The 18,777-nt window shown below is 37.5% G+C and overlaps 1 protein-coding gene across 9 annotated transcripts in view; it reads right to left on the bottom strand.

The window, feature by feature from the left end:
- Positions 1-18,777, bottom strand: part of INPP4B (inositol polyphosphate-4-phosphatase type II B) — a 609,854-nt gene that overhangs the window by 168,199 nt on the left and 422,878 nt on the right. Inside the window, exon 1 of one of the 9 annotated variants that reach the window (XM_074338476.1) lies at positions 7,898-7,919. The exons of 7 other annotated variants lie outside the window; for them this stretch is intronic. The gene's annotated coding sequence lies outside the window, so the exon portion shown is untranslated. Of the gene's footprint in view, positions 1-4,243; positions 4,265-7,897; positions 7,920-18,777 lie in introns of those variants that run through there. One more of the 9 variants, XM_074338477.1, reaches the window with a different exon arrangement.

The raw sequence follows: 18,777 nt of genomic DNA, 5'->3' as shown, positions 1-18,777 counted from the left end.
TCCATTCGGGTTCTTGAAAAGTATCCCTCACATATACAGGTGGACTACTGTATGTCCAAACATGTTTGTTTCAGAAAACCACTCACCCTGCTGTTTATTTCATTGGTTTTAATTAAACAAATCTGCTTAAAACACATCACAACATATTCATGTTGGTGTCGTTTTTAATTTCAAAAGAAAATTAGCAATGTAAGTGCACGGACTGTCAAAAACGACTTCATGAAGGTGAAAGCTCCTTGTGGCTATTCTGAGTGGCCTCAGATATCGCGGATCAGTGCCCTGTTTGCAACCTCCACCTCTCGACAACAGCATATACACGGCCCCTCTAAGCCAATTGCATGGGATATTGTGCACATCTATTACAGAAACTACAGCAGAGTAAAACAGAAAAAGAGTGTAAACATCCCTATATTCCTTTATGACCGGGTCATTGGCTACAAAATCTGATTTTGTACCTTTTCCCTAACCTCATTTTTCTCTCTAAGAGACTAGGTCAAGAAGATTTTCTCCCAGCAGACATGAGAAAGTTAAGGTACATGAAGAGAAGAAATTAATCATAGGGCTCATTTAGTACAACCCATAACTTTTTCAGATAAAGAAAACAGGACCCCAAAGGATGGAAAACTTGCCCCTAGGAAATGAAGTGGCAAAACCAGAAACCCCGATTTCTATCTTCTTCAAATCTGTTGGTTACTGAATGACTTTTCTCTATTTAATGATGATGATAATTTTATTATTAAGATTTTTATCATCATTATTGCCGTTAGCATATAAATTTTATGGTTGACAATAATAATGAAAGCTAAGAATAAAATTAACAACCACCACCCTTTGAGATTCTCTAAGTTCTTCTTCTTGACAACAAAATACACAGAATAAATGATGCCAACCAACACTGTCACACATAATATTTTTCCCTGAGCCTTCTTTTGAAAATAGGTAGCAAAGTCACCCCATAGTTATGATGTGTTGCTGTAACTTCTGTCTAAATCTAATTGACTAATAATAGTCACATGACACTTAGTTTTCTTTATTTAGCCATGTTCTTTTCTGAAATTTGTTTTTAATTTTAACTGAATACCAAAACTGTCTTTCTTTCAACGAATTCCTTCTAAATGTCATTGTTTTTTATTAGAGGTGTCAGAAAAAAGAATGGGAAAATTAGTATGAGTCGTTTATCAAAATGCTAGTTAAAATAATGAATAAGTTAAGTAACAATTATATTACTAGATCATGAATTATGCTTTTAAGAAAACTGAAACAGAAAATTGATATACATAGCTAATGTCATAATGTAATAAGATTATATACATAAAAAGTGATTTACTTATTAAATAGCATATTAAGATTTCTTACTAAAATATAAAACAAAATGCTTCTTGGCAATTTTTAAATCAGTATAAATCATACTAGTGACTCAATTATCTGAAATTAATATAGAAAACTTAATCACTCATCACAAAGAAGATATGTATATGGATGACAGTATGATCTGTGATTTTGTGGAACTGTATTAGCTCCAATTCTGGGATGGTTTTAGATAATTCATTGTGCCATTTACCAGTTGAAAACGACATAATAACTTGTCATAAGTTATGATGTGACATATCTCTGTACAATTCTTCAGTACCTGATAGTTAAATAAAGACTTTACCAATAAGAACCCTCCTTGGCACTACTCATAATTTTTTCTAAGAGATTTGTAGACTTCTTTTCCCCCCAAATGGATCACTGATAACAATTGAAGATACCTGTCTCTTCTCATAAGAATTATGTAAAAAATTGTGCTTAAGCAAACTGAGCTAGCTTAATGCAAAGCCTACATATAACCGTCTAAATGTTTTCCTTGAACTACACCAAATAAAGCATGTGATCTGAAACAGAAGATAGGGGTTCTACAGCCTCTCCCAGGACTGACTGATAAACTAATATATGCCATAATGGTGAGAAGTATGAACACAGGAGTTTGAGCTATCTGCTAGGTGCATGACCTTGGGCAAGGAACTTAGTCACATGAAACTTCCTTCATAAAATGGAGATGACAATAACTGTGTTGTAAGGATTACATTAAGTGCCATGATTTATGCAAAGTGCTTGGCACAATGCCTTATACAAGATAAGTGCTTCTTCCTGCTCCCCCTTCTTCATCCTAGTAGCAGTAGCAATAGCAGCAGCAGCAACAGAATTACTGCTGTCCTTAATGCATTATATTATATTTAATTTGAGTCTCTCCAGAAATATTTCACTAAAATAGGCATCAAAGATTATAGAACAGGATTATAGGACCTCATGGCATACGCATTTCAACAATGATTAAGTGCTCATTAGCGATACAAATCCTTAGTAATAACAGATGATGTTATAAAGCTTACATTCCAAATAATGCAAAGAACACAAGTGTAGAAATAATTACAATGACAGCGATCATTTCAAAAGTGCCAAAGTAGATGACTGACCCAATGCACTGTAGGGGTAAGCTTCTGAACCATAGTTCTATCTATCCCCTTTTAAAAAAGTATCTGGCTACTTTTTCAATAATTTTTATGCCATTTGGATTTCTACTTCTTTTTATCTCCTATAAGCTTCCAGTTAGTCCCAGAGCAGAATCAAAGCAAAGAATTTGGTTAATCTATTGACACTAGACGGATTCTAGAATCAATTTTTTCCCTCATAAACCATTTTGGAAAGGACACTCTGAGTCCCCTAAAGCATGCCTCTTCATCTTAGATTTGTGGGAGACAGAATGGGGAATCCAGGTTATAAACTAAAGCCTTGAACCCAAGACACCCAGAAGCATGCTTCACCCTGTCAATGAACTGGTACTTAAACTGTAGAGCAGTTTCTCATTTATTTTGTATCAATTTACCACACACGGAGAATGGATAATTGACACTTCTCTCCAATTAGGACAGTCATGATTGAAATATTTATTCCACGGCCCCAAAGTCTGTTTCAAAGATCACTTCATAGCAATTCAGAAAAAAAAAAAAAAAGAAATCATTCTTAAATGCTTAACAATGCTTTCAACCCAACAGGTTAGGGAGGCTAGTAATAATAGCTTAGCCATTATTCATCACCCAAATTCTACTGAATTTTACGTAATGAAAATTCATTACATCTGTATAAGATATTTTGAAGAGAGTTCTGGACTCAGAACCAAGAAATCCAAATATTACTTCCAGCTTAGCTGCTCGTTAGCTATGTGACCAAGGACTTCAGTTCTCTGGATTTCAGTCTCCTTTACTGCAAAACAAAGGGTCAGTCTTTCACAGCTCCTACAGTATCAGTATCCTCTAACCACCCCTATGATTCCATCAGATCATGGTATCATAGGCTGGAATTCCATCATAGGTGCCATAGGCCATCAGAGGCGGCTACATCCTTGGGAAAACTCTCAGACACATTCTAGCCTCTTGTCCTCACTCCCCACCTTCCTGTGTAACCTTCCCCCAAACTAAACCAAACAAACAAAATGCATGCTCGACGTGGGAAGAAACTTAAAACTTATAGTCCAATAAAAGAGCTAGTTTTTCTTTGTATATCCAATGTATACATATATATTTTACTGGCATTACGGCAACATACCTTGGTATTTTTATAAGGATACAAATTTGACTGAACCAAGAAACACTTTTCTAAAAATTTATATGGCAATAAGAACAGGTTGTAGTAATAAAAAACTATCTCTATATGAAGAATAAAACAACAAAGCCATTTCAAATAGTCTATTGCCAGGTCATTACCACCAGTTAATGCAGACAGCCGTAAGAGAAGTAAAAGATGGATAGTTCATAGCCGCTTTAGTATTTCAATGCCAACATCAAGTTCCTATTTCCTTCAGCAGATACACTTAAATATTTAACCATGCCAACAAGATAAAAGACAAAGAAGAATAAAATTTTAGCAACACAAATCTACACTTCCTTCTCATTTAGGTTTTCAGCATGTATCACACATTAGTGATTAAGATTGTTTAAAATCTGCCTTTAAAATAAGTCCCCTGCTGCTTCCTAATGAAATATTCAATCTTACATGTTGAAGCATACAAACATTTCTAGAAGACTGAAGGAAAGGGGGCAGAAGGCAGTCTTCCAACAAAGGACAATTTAATGACACTCTTCCTCTAAACTTCATCACCACCTACTGTACCATTCTTAGTCCAAGAAAAGGAAAAAAACAATAAAATCACCTCTAGAAATGTTAAACATGTAAATATCTCCTCTACTTTGGAAATGCCACATACAAACCAACAAATGACTGTAAACCTGCAGGGAAATCCATCATTAGCACTGTCGGTCTCTGTGAATATAAAGCATGTTTGTTGCCATCAGGAATCTTCAGCTGTGAGATATGCCTCGCATTTAGACTGTCTAGACAGGTTTATAGGGAAACAAAAACCTCACCTGGACAGGAAAACCAAGGCCATAAGTAAACACACTGAGTCAGTGAGTGAGTGTGCCCTGATGGTCCTTCTGGTGAATACATTTATCCGGCAATGCTAGGGTTACACAGGGCTCATAAGAGTGAGAGTTCTATTTAAGTATGTATGACTAAACATAAATGTAAGAAGCCATGCAATACTTTCAAGCTGGAACTTGAATAAAACTTTTCAGTAGTTTTTAATGTTAGAACTTACACAGGCTAAGGTTCAGGCCTTGATTTTCTCATCTTTTCTTATTATATGCTGGCCTTCAGAAATTCCATCCATTATTATGGGATTCAACTACCTCTTCTATGAGAATCTGTCACAATTCTATATGCCCTGCTCTGTCCTGATTTCCTGATGTAGAAACCCCATTTCCTTTTGTCCTAAAATCCACAATTCACATTCTATCAGCTTGAATCCTAAGTTTTCCTTTCCTCAAACCCAGCTCACTCACATCAACAGCATGCCATTCTCCAAAGGTCAAAACCACAGAATAGCATATTCCAGCTCTACTTTTGCCTTGCCCCTACCTTCCGGTAAGTCACCCCATCCTACCGATTCTTCTTTTATTATTTTTTTAACATGTGTTCTTCTCCATGAAAACATCCCAATTAGTTTCATCACCTGTTACGTGGCACTTGAAAAATCAACTTCCCATCTTCCAGTATCTTTCTCTCCCATTCCATCCACATCAGGTTTTCTTCTTAAAGCCCTGTTGTCATTATTTTATTCGCTTTCCTATGTTAAAAGTCCTTAGATGTTGCCGAATGCCTACCCAGAGAGTCTGAAGTAGAGCCTGTCTTTTGAGGCTTTCTATCGGGACTTGTCATGAGTTATGGACAGCTCAGTATCTTTGGTTCAAACGGATCCGTACCATCATCACACACCATTAAATAATGGAGTATGCTTTAGTGGAAAATGCAGTGGACTTTCATAAAGTTCTTGGTTTATGGTGTTAGCTCTTTATAGTAAACAGCTATGTGACCATGAGCAGACAACTCAGCCTCTATAAAAGTTCCCCAGCTATAAAATGTGAAGATTGTAAACTATTGTACTTATCTCACAAGATTTATGTGACCAAAAAGAAAATACCTTAAGTTGAAATACAAAACTGCTTTCGTGTACAGTAATGAGCACTACAGTTCGATAGTCTGGGCCGAAAAGTTTCAAGAGCCTGTCATGGATATATGTTGACTATCCATTTTTCACTAATTGGCTTGTGGATAAATTCCTCTTAAGTGCTAAATACAGTACTATCCAAATAGAAGTAATTCCCCCAATACAATTAGCTAAAGCAAATCTTTCCGTTCATGTGACTCTATTAAAAATACATACATAGTAAGTTATATTTGGAAACGTCTTGTTTCAGAATTAAATGTTAAATTACCATCTCTGTGAATGTAAGAAATATCCATTCAGCAAGGTGAGAAAACGAGATTCGCATCTTGTAAATATTTTTGTCAGGATTTAGAGGTGACCAAAATCATATTAAGATGAAAAGGACACCATGACGAGCCCATCGGCAGGTAAGATGTTGCAGCTAACAGGTAACAAACACACTTCACCCTGCGCTGCCCGCTGAAGGCAGCTATAAAATCTTCACAGAACGCTCACAGCTGCTGCTTGAGGACTCAAAGTAATTAGCACCGGGCACACTGAGGAAGAAAAGCAGAATTTTACTTAAACAGCACTGAAAGAGCAGTGAGTTTACCATTTCCCCTCCTGATCTGCTGAGCACAGCCCCAAGCCCAGGGGTGGGACCTGGGATAGACAAACAGCTCCAGGAAAAGTCCTTTAGTTCTGGCTCAAAGACCAGGAAACAGGTCTTCTAACATTCAGAAGAATGGAGAAATCCATTTTCTTTTCTCCAGTCTTACATGCCGTAGGCCCCTCAGGGGGATGGAGGGTGGGGTGAGGGGCGGGTAGAAACAAGGGCCTGCACGAGCCTAAAACTATGAAGGAGGAGTTTCCTCTCTGAGCTCTGATCCCAAGGATGTGGATTGAATGTCCTTATTTTTTCTCTCTCTCTGTTCTCCTGCCTCTTGACCCCAGAAGAGGGTGCAGCTGCACAACAGAGGGAGAAATAAAATCCCAGCTTTCCAGATGGAGGATCAAAAAGGGAAGCCATAGGAAATTGAATGTGCTGAGAGCGTGTGGAGAGGAAGGAGCTGAGGAAATGGACTTTTTAATGGTGTTCATGAACTCCTTGGCTCACCCCACGCTGTGCATCTGTGGATCTACACAGCATATCGGAGACTTTGGGAAATAATCTACAGACTAGACTACCCCCCAGGTCCCAGACTGCACCTGGGTGACAAACATGAGGGACAGGTCCGAACGACACTACAAAAGTTTCGAAAACAGAAGTGATATTGAAACTACAAGGTTTCATAGGACACAAGATCAACACACAAATATCTAGTATTGAATAACTGGAAACTGAAATTATATGTAATTTATTAGGTCCCAAACAAATACACGTATTAGGTGTAAATCTAAGAAAATGTACAAGATCTATATGCTGAAAACTACAAATGCTGATGGAAGAAATCAATATAGGTCTAAACAAATGGAGACCTTCCTGTATTAGAAGACTCAACTTTATAAAGGTGTCAATTCTTCCCAAATTGATCTATAGACTTAACGCAATATTAATCAGAGTACCAGCAAGATTTTTGTAGATATTGACAAGCTGATTCAAAAAGTTGGAAGGAATGGCAAAAGAAATAGAATAGCCAAAACCATTTTGAGAAGCACAAAAATAGAGGAATTGTATCTACTGATTTTAAGGCTTACTATAAATCTACAGTAATTAAAAATATGTGGTATTAGTGAAATGAAAGATATGTTGATTGAGACAGAAGAGAGAGGCAATATGACCAATTGTCTTTTCACAAAGTTACACTCAGTTCAATGGAAAAAGAATCGTTCTTTCAATAAATTGTATTGAAACAATTAAACATCCATTAGGGAAAAGACTGAAACTTTGCTTAAACTTCACAACTGAAACAAAGGTTAAAATGGTTCATAGACCTGAATGTAAAACATCAAAGTATAAAACTTTAAAGAGAAGATAAAGGTGGAAAGTCTGCATGAACTGTGCCTCGTCAAAGTGTTCTTAAATATGACACCAAAAGCATGAACTGAACAAATAATGGTAAGTTGAACTTCATCAAAATTGACTTGCTCTGTCAAAGATACCTCCACGTGAATGAAAAACAGCTACTGACTAGAAGACAATGTTTGCAAATCATGTATCTGACAAAGAACTTGCACCCAACATATAAAAAGAGTCTTCAAAACTCAAAAGCAAGAAGATGGACACTGTGATTAATAAATGGGCAAACAAAGTTGAACAGACATGTCTCAGAAGAGGATATACAGATAGCAAATAGCCCATGGAACACTGTTCAACATCACTGGTCATTAGGGAAATGAAAATTGAAAGCACTGTGAGATGCCACTACATACCTTAGAATGGCTGATGATGATATAGAGTCACTGAAACTCGTCGCTGCTGGTGGGGAAAACAGCACCGTGGTTTCTTTTAGAACACACATCTCATATGACCCAGAGATTCCCATCCTAGGTATTTACCATAGAGAAATGAAAATGTGCGGTCTCAGAAAAATGTACACATGAGTATTTTAGCAGCTCCATTAATAATCACTGCAAACTGGAAACAATCGAAACATAACGTGAATGGTTAAAAAACGGTGGTACATCCAGGCCGTGGAATACTACTCAGCGATGTAAGAAAACTGTTGCTACACACCATAACATGGATGAATTTCAAGGGCATTAGACCGCATGAATGAAGCCGGTCTCAAAAGAATATATACTGTTTGATTCAATTCATCTGACTTTCTCAAAAGAGAAAAAAACTGTGGTGATGGAGAACAGATGTTGGTTGCCAGGGGTTGGCATGGGTGGAGGAGGCATGAATCAAAGGGGTAGCAGAGAAGCATGTCTTTGTAGTGATGAAACAGTTCTGTATCCTAATTATGGTGGTGGGTTTAAGAATCTGTATTAAAATTCATAAGCAAGTGCTACAATAAAAAAATTCAATTTTACTTATGTTAATTTACAAAATAGAGCAAATGAAAAAGGACACAGGCATTTTCTCTGATAATGAATTAACGGCAAACAAAAACAGCCATTTAGTCTAGGAATACAGAAATCAAATTATTAAAAGGGTATCTTCTTCCATGTGAACCAATCTTCTAATTTCTGGCAACGTTTATTTGCAATAGCAAAGTCAGTGTCAATTTATTCCATGCCCTGTGCTTTCAAAATATCTGTCAACATAGAAATGCCATTTATGAGAGAAAAATGTTCCACCTGAACAATGGGGTGCATTTCATCAGAGATTAGAGAAGAAAATGCTCATGCAGCAGGTGTGATGAATTTCATAAGCCAATGATAGCTGTTCATGAGATAAACCCACGGGCCACCTACTGCCTCTATCACTCACATTTAGACATACAAAGAGAAATTACTGTTCAGGCTTTTTGTTGGGTTATTTTATTATATTTATTTGCTTGAATTTTTATTTTGAGTAAGAGAATTAAAAAGATTAAGAAGAAAAGAGCCACTGTACACACAAAGCAGAACCCCTTTGGAGAGAAAGTGAATAGTAGAAAGAAAGAAATTATAAGAGTTCGTACATAGATTTGTCTGACTCAATGCAGACATTTTTTTAAAAGCAAAAAAAAAGCCTTTTAAGACCAGGTGCAAACAATCTTAGTAGACAGTTCAGCAAAACTTTGTTTCTTACTAAAAATGGACATGATACTACAGCAGAAACTCTTTTTGTGAATAGTTTGCAAATGTCATGAAACCAATCAACATGCTCTTAGATGTTTAAATAACAGGCAGGGAGATTTAAAACATTTAACTATTAAATAATTCGCATTAAATACTAGTGGTGGGTCAATATTTAATATTTAAATTTTGAATTATGTATATTTTTATCAGAGCTTTATGTTTTTGAGTTTATGTCAGATTTTTAATAATAGAAATAGTGCAGAGGTTTTGTTTAAAAAGCTAGCATTAAAAGGTCAAAGTTATACAGTGTATGAACATAATTTTGAGCATGATGTATTTCAAACCAGTATAGTAAGAAAGTCACTATGCTTTAAATTGCACAATGAGGCATGCACTATTAAACTGAGCAATTCTCAGTGCCTATATTTTTATGCCTAATTGCATTTGGAGTTGTTATTCAGTTAGAAAACCTTGCGGTTTTTAAAACATGTTTTTCTTTATTTTCCTTTAATATGACAACATTTTTAACCAAAAAAGGAGTTTCCAAATCATAATCTTCCATAGAAACATAAAAATAAAATCAAAATAACTTTATTCAATACATTAATTCAATTACAAACATTTAGTAAGTACCTACTATGTTGTCAAGCACTATCCCATACACAAGAATACAACAGAGAGCACAAAAATCCGTGCAGTCATGGAGCTGGAATTCTAGAGACAAATAAATGACACATCAGAACATGGTAAATGCCATGCAGAAAAATTAAGCAGGGTAAGAGGGTGGGTGAGTGCTGCTTTGGGGTTGCTACTTTATATTCAGTGGTTTTGAAAGACCTCTCTGATAAGATACTATTTGAATAATAACATAAAGAAGATAAGGAAGTGAACTATACATCTTTTGGGGGGGAGGGTGATCTTTTCTGACAGCTGAAGCAGATTGTCCAAAGGCTTTGTAGGGAAACATGGTCCTTATATTCAAGAGAAAGACACTAATGTGGCTAAAGCAGGGTAGGTGGGGAAGAGAGTACTAGATGACTAAGTCAGAGATGTATGCATTAGCTTTATATTGCTGCATAACAAGTGACCATAAATTCAGTGACTTAAAATTATACCATTTATTTTCTCACAGTTTCTATAGATCAAATGTCTGGGCCGGTTCCTCTACTCAGGGTCTCGCAAGTGTGAAATAGAGATATAGGCTATTCTCATATACAGGCTCCAGGAAAGAATCCCCTTATTTCCTAGATCGTTGAAATTGTTGGTAGAATGTATTTCCTCATGGCTGTAGGACTGAGGTTAGTTATCAGCTTTAACTATCTTTGTTATTTAGTTAACTATCTTTGTTAGTTATCAGCTGGGATGTCACTCAGCTCTTAGAAGCCACCCTCAGGTTCTCACCATGTGGCCCTCTCCATAGGCAGTTCACAAAATGGCAGTGTGCTTTTTCAAGACCAGAAGGAAAATTTCCTTCTCCAATGGACAAAGATAGTGTTAGTCTGTTTCATCAGACACCCAGTGAAGAATGTGTTTTAAGGAGGGAGGGACGCACTGTGCAGAGAAGCCAAGGAAGAGGAACATCGAGAATTGTCCACTGGATTTAACAACATGGAAGCCATTCACTCCTGATCATGACAAGAGCTATTCAGGTGACATGACAGGGATGAAACCTGATGAGAATGGGTTCAAAAGACAATCATAAGAATTAAGTGGAGACAGCTCCTAAAATGGTTCTTCTATCAGGAAGAGCAGGGAAAAGGAGCAGAAGGTAGAAGGAGATTTGGGAGATTCGGCGGCACTTTTTCTGCTAATAGACATGATCTAGTGGTGAGGAAATACTTTATGATACAGGAGTAAAGGGGGATAATTGCTGGAGTAATGTCTTGGACAGGTGAGAAAAGATGGAATCCAAAAGACAAGGAGAGGGATTGACTTTACACATGAAGCAGAGTTCATCTATAATAACAGGAAGGAAGGCAGACAAGATGCTGGTAGGGTGGTAAATAAGGCATGGGAAATTATCAAATTCCTCTTCTCAGTGAAACAGAAACCTGATAAATCAGCTGAGAATGAGGAAGAGGGGAGATATTTTGGAGGTTCTGGGAACCAAATAATGGTCCAGGAGAGTGGAAGGGCAAATGGACCAGGGAAATCTAGGACAATAGAGTGTTAGTGAGGATACCCATGAAGTTAGGGGTCATGAACCCTAATGAAACCTATAAGCATGGATATCAGGTTATCCTAGCCCACACAGCTGCAAGGATACAAATATGAAGCAGATGAACAAAAGGTTGGATTTAACCACTAGTAAAAAAAGAGGGACATGGGAGTTGAGGATGTATGCAAGGAGATTGTTTTATGATTTCCCAGTGATGGACCATGCAACCTCAACTGGATAAGAAGCAAAGAGTAGATATGGGGCAGAGGGCTGTGAAGGGTAAAGACATGATTTTAGGATCGAGGACGTGGTATAATCAAGGAGCAACAATAAGGAGCATACTGGAAAGATAGCAGATGGAAATCAGAAAATAGAATACTTAAAATTAAGACTCTGGAGTGGTGGCATTAACAGCATAATCTAGGGAATGAGCACGGGAGTGGGTTGCAAAGTATGTTAGAGAAAAGCCTGAAAGGCCAATGAACTGCAAAGATCACCTACGTGGCTATGGAATCACAAAGTGTATAAGAGGAATAGTGCTGAAGAGAAACACAATGAATTGCAAGTTAAAATCCTCATGAGATGATAGAAGGTGACATCTTTTGGTCAACACAAGAATGCGGAAATCCAATGGAATGTCTGAAGCCATGAGCCTAATCCAGGGGAATTTTGAGAGGCTATTAATTGTACAGCAGGTATAACAGGCAGCCACTTGGCAGGGCTGCAGGAGAGACAGCCAGATTCCAGTTAAATAAAAGGAAATGATTGAGGATAGGGGATGGGTCTGAGGAGGGACCTCGGGTATCAGAAGAGAGTCTGGGGAGCAGAAGGCACTAGGGCCAGAGTAGGGAGTGGACAAACAAGGAAAATGATGGGCAGCCATGTAGATGCAGTATTTCTGCGTGGTGACCAATCACCCAAGAATGAGTAATGGTTATTGCCACAATAAGGAAACCCAGTTTAGCTAAGCAATGTATACACAGGCAGACAGGAAGTACAGATTTTAAAATACTATAAAACCTAAAATTTTCCATTTCTGATTTTAACTTGTTTGGCTACACAGTCTTGACACGGCATTACTAAATCACCCGGTAATTATTTTAGAGGTCAAATGTGACTGATTCACAGCTAAAGCAGTCTAGCTAGAACCATAAAGATTCCTACAGAAATTTTTGTTAAAAGAAAGAAAAGCAATTAAAGAAAAATTCAAGACATTCTGCTATATGGAAATAGCATGCTGCTTTTATTCATGCTAAATAGAATCTGAATATCAACAGGAATAAGTCAAATGTCCTACACCAGTTTTTCAACACAAAGTGCATGAGAAAGCCATACTTTTTATCCAAATATCTCCCCTTGAAGCACTGTTTTAAAATTTCTGATTATAAGAGAGCATATCTATTAGTAATTAAACGGTCTTTATCACATCTCTAACAAAGAATCCGTATAAGAAAAATAACAGATTTTGGTATTTGGCAGGCTGAGGGTCTCACAGGAAGTAAAAACAGTAAAAATTAAAAGTCACAGGATTAAAATGTTCAGTTCAAGAGTGATTGCTATCACTCTTGTAAATTTTATCGTTCTGTAAATGTTTTGAGAACTAAGCTGAAGTTTGTGTTCCAAATAAAAATTTTACTAGCTTTAAAATAAACTTGGATGCAGCTATCTTCTCTTTTATTCTATTCTAAGATTAACTCCTCTGACCTCAGTATTAGGATTGAATAAAATTGGAGAATGCTTAAGCAGAAAGTAACCTTAACTCATCCAATTCATTGTGTAGAAACCCAGAGAGGTTAGGTGAAAGGCTCAAGGCCACCTCACGAGTCATCAGCAGTGCTGGGATTTGTCCAAGAACAGTAATAATCACAAGGTCCATCTAATTTTTTTAAAAACTTACTTCTGAAAACCAAAAGATGAAATAGTGGTAATTTACTGTATGATTGATGGACTGATTGACTGCTTGGTCAATAAGTAGTAAGGTTACCCAACTTCTGTCTGACTTTGCCACAAATCAGAGGTTCCCATGACCCTCGTCTTGGATTTGATCATTTGCTAGAACAGCCACAGAACTCAGGAAAGCACTCATGTTCACCAGTTTATTACATTACAAAGGGTATCATAAGGGATACAGATGGACACGTAGGTGAAAAGATATACAAGGTGAGCTCTGGAAGGGTCCTCAGTGCAAGAGCTTCTGTCCTATAGAGATGGTATAGTGGCCCTCTCACTACATGAACGTGTGCCCCAACCAGAAGCTATCTGAAACCCGCACTTCGGAGATTTTTATGGAGGGTTCATCACATAGACATGATCAATCGATCATTCACTCAATTTCCAGCCCCTCTCCCCTTCACGGAAGACAGAGTGTAGAGCTGAAAGTTCCAAGCTTCTAAACATGCCTTGGTCTTTCTGGTGACCAGCTGCCATCCAGGAGCCCAAATGTCTCTTGCTCAGAAGAAAGATCAGGTAGCTCAGAAAGCAAGTTTCCTCAGAGCTTTGGAGCAGGCTGTTGGGAGCTGAACGAAACCATCACAATTCTATGAAGATTTTTCAGATAAGGATAATATACTTATTGACCAAAATTGAAGTACAAAACAATCTACTTTCTGGAATCATATGTCCAGTTAATGGTAGAATTTGGACCTCAGTTCTTAGGAGTGATATGACTTGGTTTCCAGTCCCAGCTAATGTAACAGGTACACTGTTACACGGCCATCCTACAGCCTGCACTGAAACTTCATGAATAAGCTTTGTGCACTGATTATTAACATGCATGATTCCAAATAGAAAGGGAAACTCTTTCCCAGAGGGAATAACCATGTGCAGGTATAAAATGTTACTTGTTCTCCATCCTGAGCCTCTCCTCTCGCTTCAGAGTTGCCCAGGAATCTATTCTTAAAATTAGTTCCAGAAGGAAACTCTCATTATCACTTGGAAATTCATTACCCTGCCTCTCTGGCTGCATCTCTCTGTAGGGAAGGCATTAGGTAGAACACTTGTAAAGATTTCATTGAGGAATGAACCTGTAGGGTGTAAAAAAGGAATAACACTCTCCAGGAAATATCTATATACATTCCTGTTATTTATTCATCTTAGCTCTAAAACTCAAAGAAAATTATGCTGCTTCATTTTATGTCCAAGGCTAGCATTTTTGAATTCAAAGAATTTATAAAAACAATCTCTGAGGAAAAAAATATGATTTCACAACAAATATTATGAACCCAGTTATATGTATTTTCACCATTTTCCCCTCACTGGAGCCTTCATATATCTTTTATTATCTCAATATACTTTTCAAATGAACTTGGCAGGAAAGATAACATCACTCAAATAGTACTTCTTTCAAGGACTAGCGGGGGTTTGAGGGAAGAAGCGGTGGCATTAAAAAAAAAAAAGAGTAGGTAGTAAACTTTTTGTTACTATTCAAGTATAAAGGGAACCTTTACTTAAAATCTGGTTTATGAACCCATACTTTAAGCTCATCTCAGTGGTATTATTTTCATTAGTAGACAGATGGGGAAATTTAAGCAAAGTAATTAACTCCTGGTGACAGTAATGAAACCAGTTTCCTCCAATGCTACATTCACAGGCTTATCCTTAAAGTGCTTTAAAGGCTCTGTCACTTGGTCACAGAAAGAATTCATTTCTGCTAGCACTAGAAATAAGAGTCAATAGCTGAGAAATTTAGAGTTTGTTGGCAGTTTGCCCAACAAACAAGCAAATCCAAGAATCTTTAGAAAATGTCTGTTCTAGTTACTGTGTAAATCCCTGGAAAATCTTCAATTTGATTCTAGATAAGAGAAAAATAATCCCCAGTACACACCATTTCAAAGTTGAGGATTGAAACTTTTAATCCTGCTTTGAATTAGAGAGAATGCATCAATGTTGGGGAAGATAAAAATAAATTAAGTTTATCTGCTCAAGTCTTCAATGGATGGATGAGGATTAGACCTTTTATTATGGCACCTTCAATTTGATTTTATCAATCAATTTTTATATTAAGTTTTAAAAGAATGTGTTTGTTTACTTTCCAATTTACATATACAGACATTAGAAGGCAGTAACATTCAGCATGTATTTACAAGCGTATGTGGTGATTTCACCTGATTTTGTAATAATGTACTTTGGGCCCAGCAGCACTTAGGTCAGGTCCAATTAAGCCTGCCTTCAATTATTTCAGTGAATTTTAAAAACATTCTATGTGAGATGGCAAAATTGTCCCATGATATAACAAACTCATCAGTGCCACACAATGTTATAAAGAAGAATCCTTAATGACCTAATAGTTTCTATTGAATTCTAATAAGCGTAAGTACATTGATCAACAGACCCAACGGATCACCCAGAATACAGGCTGGGCCCACTGCTAGAAGCAACCACCCCTCATTGTAGCACAGCCTAGAGAGACACACTTCGCTTATATTAGTGCAAAATGAAATTAAATAAAGCAAAATAAACTTGCCTATTCTCGTCTTTCTTATCTCTTATCATCTTATCTTTGATCCCATCTTTCCCTTCTGCCTTCATAAAATAGTTTTAAGATGACTTTTTGTGTCTTTTGTTTCCCTATCTTTCCTTCATAAAATAGTATTCTTCATCCTTTTCCTGACTCAACGCTTTATCTTACTGAAGTCTTATTGCAAACAACCTCTTTCAAGCACACTGTTACTATAAGCTAGTCATGCTATGCCGCAGAACAAGAGGCATCAGTGAATTTCACTTCACGGGTTAGGGTAGAAAATCCTGGGCTAGAGCCTGCTGTTAGAGGAAATACATTGTCAAGTAGAAGGTAACTCTCTATATTTTCTCAGGCATGATACCTCCAACACAGCTCATTTATTAAGTAGAACTGACAATGTGTAAATGGAAAAGCAAAGTCAAACCTCATTGGAAACACAGTTGAAACACGGTGACCTTCTAGGGATGATTAGCCTGTTAGCTGGAGCAGGAATGATGAGCTCTGACCTGCTTCTTTGGGCCCCCACTGGGAAGCCTGATGATAGAAACATGGTCCTTTTGTCTTAGGAAATTGAGGAGCTAACGGTAAGCTGTGGTGGGGTATGGCGACCAGACCTTTTCACTTGGAGATGGCTGCCTCTCTGTTTTTGGTGAGAATAAATTGGGAGAATACCAGGGTCTTCTGGATATACTTATTCTTTGGGCAAGGGATAGAAAAATCCTTTGGAGGACACATGGAGGAAAAATCTTTGGAAGACAGTGTGGGGAAGAATCTAACTTGCATCATCTACATATACAGACATTGTTGTGCTCTCTTGCTGTCCAAAGTTGAAAATGAGCTCAAATACCTTGGAGAGAGGGTTTTTGGAGAAACCCAGGACTCTGACTCCACTTTTAGAAAGTGTACAGTGCACAGAAGTCGCTACAAATGAGGGAAGAAGTGGTGATTCGTGTCCAGAGTAATGTGTGTGGCTACAGATGAGGCTGCAAAGCAGACTTGCTGTCTTGTGTGTGTCGGCCAAGGTGCTGGAGGTTGTCCGTGTTCATTGAGAGGAATATAAAGTACGAAATAGGAAAAGAGCATAATCCGGTAAGAATTTTAGAAAGGATGAGTTGAAAATGATGGTTCTTAGTTTAACCAAAAAAGGAAAAGCACCAAAAGGCAGAGTCTTCAGAGGGTTGAGCTAAGTTAAGTTTGGGGTAGTTATGATACTAGCTGATTGTGAAAATTAGAGCATGTCCACTTCTCCAAGCCTGAAAACAGTCTGTCAATGAAGGTCAAAAATACAGCATGTATTTTATCACTCTTTCCCCATGCATTTTGTACCAATTTCCCAAATTGGTATCTGTATAGGACCTGGCCTGAGTGTAAATTGCTACCTGCCAGTGGACCTGTGATGGGACTGGAATGGGCATGATGCGTGGGTGAGGAAGGTGTGTTTGTAAGAGCCAGTGTTCATTTGGATGAAGACCACATGCCTGCCTACAGATGGGCATGTTAAAAAATATGCTTATGGGGGGAAAAGTGGACAGATACATACAGTCACTCAAGTATTTCCTTGGAAAACAAGTTGTTCTTGTTTTAAATCAGTGCTTTCTAAACTATGCAGCTGTGATTCTTGGGACACAGTGCCTGCTAAGCTGTGAATAGGTGTTCCATGAAGAAAGCTTCTTGTGTTCAAATTAATTTGGGAAAAGCTGTAGGCAACAACTGTCCTCTGAGAGTCCCTTGAAGGCTAATGAAGGTTCTGAGAAGTCTTACAGCAAGGAAACCCACCTCACTTCTTTTATAGAGCATTTTCAAACTTATTTGGTCATAAATGTCTTCATTCAGAGAACATATACATAATAACTGAAGGGATACCAGTGTTTCAAAAAATACTGTTTTTAGAAGCTGACATAAATGTGTCCAGAGTAGCAGAAACACAGGGTGATAATGATGGAAGTGATTTTGGTAAATATGACCAAATCCAATACAAAATTTTCAGGTCAAATATAATTCCTTGCAGGCCTAATCACTCCTGAAAATTATCTTCAAAGCTAAATGAGCTCTCAAGCTTCTTAGGTAGGTAGGCCTTTGTGTATAGCTATTAACTCGACATGATTTGCATTTTAAAAGAGGAAAGATTTCAAGCTTTTCTATACAAAGGGAGGAGCTATTGAAGTGGACTCTAGGTAGAGCTGTCCCTTCAGTGACTGAAAATTCTGCTTTGCAATCTGACAAAGGCTACGTCTTTTGAATAATGCAAGCTAAGACGGTATTAATTGGTTTCCATGGTCATACCTTCAGCCTCATAAAAATAGATCAGGAACATAAAGAAAAAATGCAGACTATATAACTGCAGAGCCATTTACATTATAAATGACAGTCTAGTTGAATGAAATGGAAAATAATAATACTGATGATAATAATTTTGATAACAGGTAATGAATATGATGAGCCCCTGTTTTGCATCAGATACCATTTCAGATAGGTTGTGTACCATGGGTCTAGTCCTCACCTGAAAACACACACACACACACACACACACACACACACACACAGCCTTAAGGCTAAAAAAAACAGTCAATAAAAGAAGATAAAATAAAAGTACAGCTAGCGCTTACTGAGCACTTACTACGTGTTGGGCACTGTTGTAAACATATCACATGAATAACTCATGTGGGAATCAGAACAACCCTGTGAGGTGGGCACCGCTGGTGTCTGCATTTCACAGGTAAGAAAACGGTCTCAGAGCCATCAGCCATCCTACTAAGCAACAGGAGAGCCAAGATTTGGGCTCAGGTATGTCTCTAAATAACCTGCATTGTCTATTTTTCTACTGTCTTAGTCCGATAATGTCTATATACTTTGTATTCTCTGATTTTATAATAAATTGATGTAATTTGAACAGTTGTGACAAAGTGGCTCATGTTAGAGCCTTTTGACAACTTCAGGCAATTGTGTTCCTAAAGGATATGAACACAG

The sequence above is a fragment of the Rhinolophus sinicus genome, linkage group LG07, assembly GCF_036562045.2.
Source record: "Rhinolophus sinicus isolate RSC01 linkage group LG07, ASM3656204v1, whole genome shotgun sequence".
Classification (NCBI taxonomy): Eukaryota; Metazoa; Chordata; class Mammalia; order Chiroptera; family Rhinolophidae; genus Rhinolophus; species Rhinolophus sinicus.
Note: the sequence above shows the minus strand (reverse complement) of the source record. Positions and strands in the feature narration are given on the sequence as shown.